This window comes from Helianthus annuus, chromosome 11 (assembly GCF_002127325.2).
Source record: "Helianthus annuus cultivar XRQ/B chromosome 11, HanXRQr2.0-SUNRISE, whole genome shotgun sequence".
Lineage (NCBI taxonomy): Eukaryota > Viridiplantae > Streptophyta > Magnoliopsida > Asterales > Asteraceae > Helianthus > Helianthus annuus.
In genome coordinates this window covers 2,589,691-2,596,369 of record NC_035443.2, presented here as the reverse complement: position 1 = coordinate 2,596,369, position 6,679 = coordinate 2,589,691, and the positions used below count along the sequence as shown (strand labels likewise).

The following is a 6,679-nucleotide window of genomic DNA, read 5'->3' as shown; positions in this document are numbered from 1 at the left end:
CATCTTGAGCCGGTTCCAGATGTCTGATGCAACGCCCATTGGTACCCCATTGCCACAAAATCACGGAATTACCCCAGACTTGAAGGGTGAAGCTGTTAGCCCCTCATATTACCGCGCAATGATCGGATCTCTTATGTACCTCACAGCATCAAGACCAGACATAATGTACCCAACGTGCCTGCTTGCCAGATCTCAAGTCAACCCGAAGGCCTCACATCTTGCAGCTGTAAAAAGGATTTTTCGTTATTTGAATGGTTGCCCTGACACCGGTCTATGGTACCCTAGGGATAATAACTTTGAATTGGTCGCTTTCAGTGATTCTGATTTTGGCGGATGCAAAATCGACGGCAAATCCACAACGGCTGGATGTCAGTTTTTAGGAAATCGCCTAGTCACATGGCAGTGCAAGAAGCAGACGTGCGTCGCTACATCAACATGCGAAGCTGAATATATTGCTGCCTCAAGTTGTTGCTCCCAAGTTCTTTGGATCCAGCAACAATTACACGACTACGGTTTTGAATTCCTAACTACTCCTATTTACGTTGATAATTCTGCTGCATTACAGATCACTAGAAATCCTGTGCAGCACTCAAAGACCAAACACATCGAAATCAAATATCTTTGTGTTTTAAATTTATCTTAGTTTGTTGATTTTAGGGGGAGTAAATCCAAAAATTTGAAAATCCAAAAACATCGAAAAATTTCAAAAACACAAAAACAATAGAAAAACAAAAATGAGTTTCCTGGCGAGCAAAAGAGAAAATGATAGTACATCAGTGGTCTATCCAAACCTCTTTAAACCTTAAATGAAAAACGATAAGCAGCTCTATATAAGATGTATCGGTAGGCTCACAATCATTTTAAAGTGTGCAGGGTGATATAAATCTTAAATCGACTGAAGACCAGGTGGGAAGCATTCATTGGCATATGATCTTAGTACCAAAATTTCGTTTGATAGATTGCCGAGGTTCTGAGATATTCGATCTTTATGCTGCTTATCATCTGGGTATCATGGTTGTATCTTATACCGAAAAATAACGGGGACGCAAGTCTAGATCTTCCATGATACTATACATACGTGTACATACTGCATTCGACCTCAATAAGTGATCAACAATCACATGTCCATATCTAAATAAGTGATAAAATATCACATTTATCCGGGAGTCAAGTTCGTCTCTCTGCTGTACGGAAGTACTGACCTGTTCGCGGACTTGCTCCTGTGCCCTCATGCATATGAAAATCAAGTTCCTCATCAATAAGTGATTCTATCACATAGGGCTTGTTTTCAAATCAAAATAAGTGAGAATCTCACATCATATACGGTCAAACAGATGATAATCGGTATACTCACCGGTAAGATGAACCCTCGTGCATACCTTGATACGGGAATGTGTCGTGATGTGGATGAACACCGGTCGGTAAGTATAAATCATACCTTAACGTATCCCCTCGCCATGATTACATCTGATAAGTTGAGCTTAATTGGACAACAATACCGATAATTGTTATAGGATGCTTATTTTAATGTTAACTAATTGAACAACAAGAGCGTTTTGGCATGACCGTACACTGATATGATTCTCTTACCCTCGAAACTCACAAAAAGAATGTCTGTATATATATTTACTGCTTTCAGTCTTTACATTTGAAAAATTCAAAAATACCAAAAAGATTTTAGGTGTGTTTTAATATAAACTTTATAAAGGCCAAAAAGATTTTATTTCTACTTTATTTTCGATCGTACGATGTTGGAGCTCGAGTCTTCGTTACCTGAAACCTGAACGAAAACCGAATTGACTAAATCTTCATAAACGGTCGAAATTTGCAAGTTCTTGAAAGTTAAATCTAAAACTGACAAATTTATTAAACTTTCAAACTGTCGGACGGTGTTTGATTGTGACATGGTCATTAGTGTGTCATTTGTTTATATTAACTATATTCCAAGCAGTTGTTCTCATTACGCGTTTAGATTTCTTGCATGTGCAGATTCTAAAGGCAAGGAGAACATGGGCAACGACAAGCTTCGGAATGAAGACACGACGTGAAGGCACTCATAAGATGAAAATGATCGAGTTGCCGCTGACCATCATCAACACCACAAGGATCTCAAGCTATAAAGATCAAGTCATTCACGAGCATAACTCAAGGGGGAGCTTATGTTAAGGGGGAGTTTGTCAACACACTTCCTACATGATACGAGTAGTTTGTTGATACACTTTATGCTTTCAAGACGTGAAGACTTTGAAGATCCTCCGACATTGAAGACTTGAAAGGACGTCAAAGACTTGAAGACACAAAGATCGAGACAAAGCTACAGCCAAGGGGGAGTTTGTTGGTGCACTTGTGTCTGTACTTTGTCTGTATTTTGTATGATATAAGACGATGTCCTTTGTTAGTCTTGTAAGTTTGACCAAGTCAACCATCCTCCTGGTTTGACTTGGCCAAACAGTTAGTACATGGTTGTAACATGTCTGTGTCGAAGGATCTCATCGAAGGATAGTTTAGATCCTTCGATGAGCTCGAAAGATGAACCTTCGATGGATGTTGATGGACCTCGATAGATCATCCTTCGAGGTATATGTAGATCCTTCGACAGGTTTCAGGTCGATAGATGATCCTTCGATCAATCTATCTGATCCTTCGACCAGACGACCAGTGTTGGGTATATATACCCATGTAGTGTGTTCACTTTTATTAGACACAGAAGCAAGACAGAAGGATAGATAGACATAGACAGAGAGAGCTTTCTGTTGTGAACACACACACACTTAGAGAGAGTTTACAAAACAGATTTGTAAACATTGAGCTTTTAACCGAACCTTTCATACGCATTAATACAAGTGGTGTTAATCTGTGAATATTGTGTGTCTTGTGTTTGTGCTTTTTTCATCTCGGTTTGCACTCTAGCTTGGATTCCGCACTTGCTAGTGTGTGAACATAACAAGGTTAAGGTTTATCCTCATCCTCCGAGGGACCTACAGGTTACTAGCTAGAAAATATGGGAGGTGGTGGTAGATATGTAACCGATTTGGCTGGGAATATGGTGGCACATTCACTTGGTAAAATTGAATTGATAACATACAAATTTGCTTTGGGTTACTGAGTTAAACTGGTGATATGCAAACTCAATTGGGCCTTATGTGAGTAACCGGGTTTCATAAGCAACAAGGCCCATCTAGTTTCACATTGCCGCAACTGTTTTGGGGAAGGGGGCAGCCGCACAATCGGTAGGTTGGACTACGACGGGCCAGACACACGCATACACTTCATTGATGACTTATTGTTGGGCCGCACTAGTCAAAGGGGGGTCAATAAATTGACTGTTATACATGTTTGGGTATCTAAGAATTAACTATTATGTGATTGTATATATGAACTCATGAGGTGAATTGGCTTATGAACCGATTACATGCTAAAAGACTACTCGATGATGTTAGGCCGGTATGTTAATTGCTATGACTTGAACTATATGGGTGTACTTATATATTAGAATTGTGTGGTATGTGATTGAGTACGTAATATGTGAATTAATCGTACGTAAGATACACAGTATGTATGCACATGAAACTGATTGTTATTTGTACCCATGTTAGGACGTGCTAAATCACTGTTAAATAGAGTAACAAATCTTACCGAGCAAACCAAAGGTGAGTCATTTCTCTTGAGCATGCGTCCCGGTGGTTGGGACAGTCATTGGGTATCCCTGAGAGGGATAGGTTTTTGGGTAAATCATTTGGGTATTCCTAAGAGGAATACGTCTTGTGGGTAAATCTGGAATGTTGGATAATACACTCATCCTATCACCGTTAAAGTCCCTCCTTGTTGTTTGTTACCTGAGAGGTAACGGAGTATTAGTTGATAGCGCTATCTAGGTTTGGCACCTTCACCCCGTACATGAGAGGACATGTGTGAACTAATGACTCAGTCATGCCCGATGCTTTGATAGGAGCATTGGGGAAAGGGCAATGTAAATCAGGAGCCGTCTTGTATTCGGGGTATTATCAACGTAACATTACTTTCGGAATTGTTATTAAACTGGATTAAACACTTGGTAACTAACATTTTCGTAAAACTATGAACTCACCAGCGTTGTCTGATACACGTGTGTGCATGCTCGCAGGTTAATGATACGTGTGGATGTGGAACTTGCTGTCTGGGATGCTGGAGTGGTCATGGGTCGAGGAACATGGAAACTTGAAACGAGACTAGATGATTTTATACACTTGGCTTTTAGTTAAACATCTATTATGCTTCCGCTGCTGAACGCGATGAATTACATTTGATGTTTTTGTAACACTTTATGATAATGAAAGATTTTATTTCAAAACTTGTTATGAGTTCAATGTGATTGGTGGCTAGATCCTGGTACGTCACACGCCTCGCGGGGGTTTCCGCATGCGGTATTTTGGGGGTGTGACATATTCCATCTAGACTTTACATCAAAACCAATCAAATGGGACTGCAAACACCACAAAAAACCTATGAACATGTATCTTTTACTTAACTATGATGCATCAAACTTTCATGTAATTGCATAACTCACTCTCTTAGTATCTCTAATGCTTAGTACAAGACATTACAGAAGCTATAGGTCTAAACTCATTAACACAATCTGGACTTTTTTGATTTAGGAATGAAGTTGTGTGAGGTTTTGATGGATAAAGAAGAATCACAACAAACCAATTAGTTCCTCCATAGTTGCAGCAAATTTTCATTTCCAATTGAATTCACAAAACAAGTCATGAGCAAAGTTGAATTATAGATGGTTAAATCAATTTATCCATAACCCGTCAGTTTAAAAAAAAATCTAGAAATAATTACAAAAGACTATAGTAAATTTAATATCAGGACACAAAGGATTGAATGTAGCATGCAACTACAAAGGATTGAATAGCATCCATTTTTGATGTAAAGGCCCGTATTAATTACAATTAAACCTGTCTAAGATATTTAGCAAGTGATTTGGAAGAATATTTCAAACAAGTAAAATGCTCAAATTTGGGATAGATTGTGTAATACTGAACCGTCTAAGATACACAATTTAAAAGCAATACATCTGGACAAAAATCACATATAAAACCCTATTATTCGTTTGTCAGATTTATAACATTCCTCAGATCAACTGCGCCGCCGCAGTCAGATTATAATCGATGGTTACTGCTTTATCTTTCCTGGTTGATGAAATCTGGCCTCCCTATATAGCAAAATCATCAGTAAGTGGTATTTGATTTTTAAAATTCTTTTCATCAATATTCTTTTTAGTTTGACGTAGAATTAATCAGTGTCATCATGCAGGGTGTTGTAGAACGATCGTTGGCTGTTCAGAGGATTTCGGAAGAGAATGTCGTCTCAGGTAACTTTTAATCCGTTAAATTCTGTATTCTTTTTAAGAACTTTTTTTATTTAAATTTTGAGCCGATTTGTGGATCTATAATTTCCTATATATTTCTTCGGGGATTGATTTGAGGTTTTTATATTTCATGTGAATTGCCTATCTTATTCCTTATGATTTTTAAGAACCATAGTCTTGTTGCTGTTTTTTTATATTTTTGTCTCATCTTTTTTTTTTCATGTAAATTGAATTTTGACCAAGATAAAAATGTTAACGCCCTTGCGTTGACGAGGGGTATCATGGGATACGGCTCAACCTCGTTTTCTTAGTGTAATTTTTTTCGGTTTTTTATAAAAGAAACTCTTGAACAAATACGGAGATACCCCGAAAAAATATGATACTTTAATTTATTAAAATTCCAAATTTTTATAAGCACAAACCTTTTACAACACCAAACTTGTATAATAATTAAGCACAAATTAAGTATAATATAATTGAAAGACGCCCAATTGATAAACATAGTCCAAGCCCCAAAATAAATTTCTTTTTTTTTATTATTGTATTTGCTCGGTAAAAAATTATTTTTGGGATACCTCTAAATTAATGAGTTAGGTCCGCCAATGGTTGAGGTTTAATAAAATTTGAAAATTTTGGTTAACTTTTCGGTAATATGAAAGCAAGAGTCATTTTCATTCTTTTGGTAGGTTTTTAAAATAGTTTTTACAATAACACATAAAGCTTCAAGTGGTTCAGATGCATACAACTTTTACAAAGTTTATACTAAAAAAATTGTGTGGGTTATGACATTGTCATCGAAAACACAGGTACCTTTTAAGTATAAGGCATAAAATTAACTTGAATCAAATTAGCATTTCATGTGAGGGCTTAACAACTTAACATTCTTATTTCATTTTTTAGGGCAACAAGTCTTCATCTCATCGGGCTCATTTGACTCAAAGAACCAGTTACACTACTAAAAAAGTGGTCACTGGCCATCGTAGATAGCCAAAGTTGTTAAGGTTCAGTAATATAAGATGATGGCTAAGGTTAGATGGTATTACCGGCCTGAGGACACAGAAGACGGTAGGAGGCTTTTCCATGGAGAAAAGGGTTCGGTAATAAGATGATGGCTAAGATTAGATGGTATTACCGGCCCGAGGACACAGAAGACGGCAGGAGGCTTTTCCATGGAGAAAAGGGTTCGGTAATATGATGATGGCTAAGATTAGATGGCATTACCGGCCTGAGGACACAGAAGACGGTAGGAGGCCGTTCCATGGAGAAAGAGAGGTTTTTTAGCAATCATTTCGATTTGCGAAGCACAGAGATCATTCAAGGAGAGTG

The 6,679-nt window shown here is 37.7% G+C and overlaps 1 long non-coding RNA gene across 1 annotated transcript; it reads left to right on the top strand.

Moving 5' to 3' along the window:
• The first annotated feature begins 5,124 nt into the window (after nucleotides 1-5,124).
• Nucleotides 5,125-6,316, top strand: LOC110891601. The gene is made up of 3 exons (XR_002565412.2): nucleotides 5,125-5,216; nucleotides 5,299-5,356; nucleotides 6,254-6,316. It is a non-coding gene; the product is annotated as an uncharacterized LOC110891601 (long non-coding RNA).
• Nucleotides 6,317-6,679: the final 363 nt, after the last annotated feature.